Source organism: Sprattus sprattus (genome assembly GCF_963457725.1).
Source record: "Sprattus sprattus genome assembly, chromosome: 6".
Lineage (NCBI taxonomy): Eukaryota > Metazoa > Chordata > Actinopteri > Clupeiformes > Clupeidae > Sprattus > Sprattus sprattus.
Window position 1 is genome coordinate 23,240,677 of NC_137925.1, and position 2,500 is coordinate 23,243,176.

At 46.0% G+C, this 2,500-nt stretch overlaps 1 protein-coding gene across 1 annotated transcript in view; it reads right to left on the minus strand.

Moving 5' to 3' along the window:
* Positions 1 to 2,500, minus strand: part of diaph2 (diaphanous-related formin 2) — a 388,150-nt gene that overhangs the window by 55,182 nt on the left and 330,468 nt on the right. The window lies entirely within an intron of this gene.

Sequence of the window (2,500 nt, forward strand, 5' to 3'; positions counted from 1 at the left end):
GTGCTTTGAAACCTCAGGGGAAGGGGAAGAGAGAGAGAGAGAGAGAGAGAGAGAGAGAGAGAGAGAGAGAAAGAGGCCCAGCGAGCAAACAGCAGCTCGCTGAGGCAGAGATATCACCCTCTACCCCTCTCCACTTCCTCAAATGTCATGAAAGTGTCAAGACATATGAGCAAGAACAGCAGAGAAGGATGCCGGCTCAGAGAGAAACAGCAAACGATGGAGATGGAGAGAGAGAGAGCGTGAGAAAGAGAGAGATGAAAATAGAGAGAAATGGAGAAACAGCGAGACAAGATAACAGATGTAGGGCTACATAACCTTTAGAGCCAGGGAAAGGTCTCCTCACCCGTGGGCCTGTGGCACTAACTTGACAGGGCTTTTCTAAACATGGTTATATATGTGTGTCTGAGTGTGTCTGAGCATGTGTGTGGGTCTGAGTGTGTATGTGTGTGTGTGTGTGTGTGTGTGTGTGTGTGTCTGTGTCTGTGCGTGTGCACCCCAGTGCGTCTCAAGCCTGCCTTGCTCCTCAGTGGGCTGGTATAATGAGTGTCGACAGTCTCCCCCCCCCATCACCGACACCCCCCGAGCAGAATCCCTGAAAGGTTTCCAACGTGTGTGTCGTGTTCGGTGCTAAGACAGAGGGATTATGCGGATCTGGCAGAGAGAGCAGGAAAGAGCACCTCATCATAGCAGTCAATAGAGGAGCCGCCTCCAAGTCCAAGGACAAGAGCCCTCATTGTCACTGCCTCTTGCTGCTCTGACAAGGACAAACGGCAGAGAAGTGTGTGTGTATGTGTGTATTTGTTTGCATGTATGTGTGCCTGTGTGTGTGTGTTTGTATGTGTGTGTCCTCTTGTATGTGTGTGTGTGTGTGTGTGTGTGTGTGTGTGTGTGTGTGTGTGTGTGTGTGTGTGTGCTTGTGTGTGTGTGTGTGCTTGTGTGTGTGTGAGGGGTAAGTGCTAGCAGGCAATAGAGGGGATGAGAGTGACAGAGGGCACTGTTATGTGCGCATATTCACACACATCCTGCAGCGGAGAGTGTGTGTGTGTGCGTGTGCATAATCACAAGGCACTGTGGACATGATGGGCATGAGTGAGGGTGCACACACAGATTTTGGGGAAGTGTTGAATTTCAATTGACATTCAGCTTTCTTACTCAAGACTTTAAACAGAGCTTCCCATGCATAGATTTAATTGTGGTGGCCTGCCACAATATCAACATTGACTGCTACATACTGATTTATGTTTTTTTTTTCTATTTAGAATGGGTGAAAATCTTTATTGTATTCATTAATTTGCACATCCCGTCTTTGCCCTGCTGTCACACACACACACACACACACACACACACACACACACACACACACACACACACGCACGTGCACACACACACACGCACACACAAAAGCTTCTCCTCTCCATGCACTCTGAATCAAAACATGATCATGCAGGAGAAATTGTTGTTGGCGCAGAGTTTACAGCTGGCCAAAATCAATCCAGTGTTATGGATCTACTGGGGTTCATTGTAACTGGGGATGAGAGACCACAACCACACAGTTTAATGGGGTTTACCTTATTCCAACCAGCTGTGACGTCCACCGCATTACATTATAAGCGTGTTCTTTTCAGGGAATAGGAATGGCTTTGTTTGCCTGAACCTAAAAGGTGTTAGTAGTAGCTAGCTTAGGCTATAGCACTGATTTGCTGAACCTATATAAACCTAAACACTTTGCATTGAGAAAGTCCAACGAGTTGAGGGGTGACCAACTTGCTAGGCGCAGTCAAAAACCGGTGCAGTGGTATAAATAAAATACATTCTCATTCACTCAGGTAGGCCTAGATAGCCTACTATCACTGTGAGACAGATAGCTGACTTATCCAAACAAGGTGCTCAAAGCAGAAAGGAGTGCTACGTGTATCCCAAGCACAATGCAAGCTGAACAGCACATCGCTAAACACTCAGCTCAACCACAGAGAACAACAGTCTCTCAGAGGAGACGCCAGTCTGAAGCGAGGTACTAGTGGTGCCATTAGCAAAATGTTTCAATAGACATGCAATACACTACAATATTAGTGCAGCATTTCAAGACCATATCAGCCTACAACACCGTTTGCACTAACAGTAGGCTTACTATTATACTCTGTTTCAGCTGGCTGAGACTATTTACTTATACATTTTGTTTACATAGTTTAACTGTTATGGTGTTTCATTTACAATCATAACAATGTGGTGCCGAGGCTTAAAGCACAGGTACCAGGTAGGCTAACCTAAAAATGTAACATCCCCCTCCCTTAAGTTAACATGGGAGTGTATCGGGGGCATCCTCATGATAGATGGTAAATAGACTGCATTTTTAGAGGGCTATTCATAGGGCCACTCAAAGTGCTTACAGGTCAATGTCTCATACATCTACCTATTCTACCCATCTGCCTATTGGGGGTTTAGTGTCGTACTCAAGGATCACAAACACCTCTGCACACATTTGTCCAGAACTGATGCATTC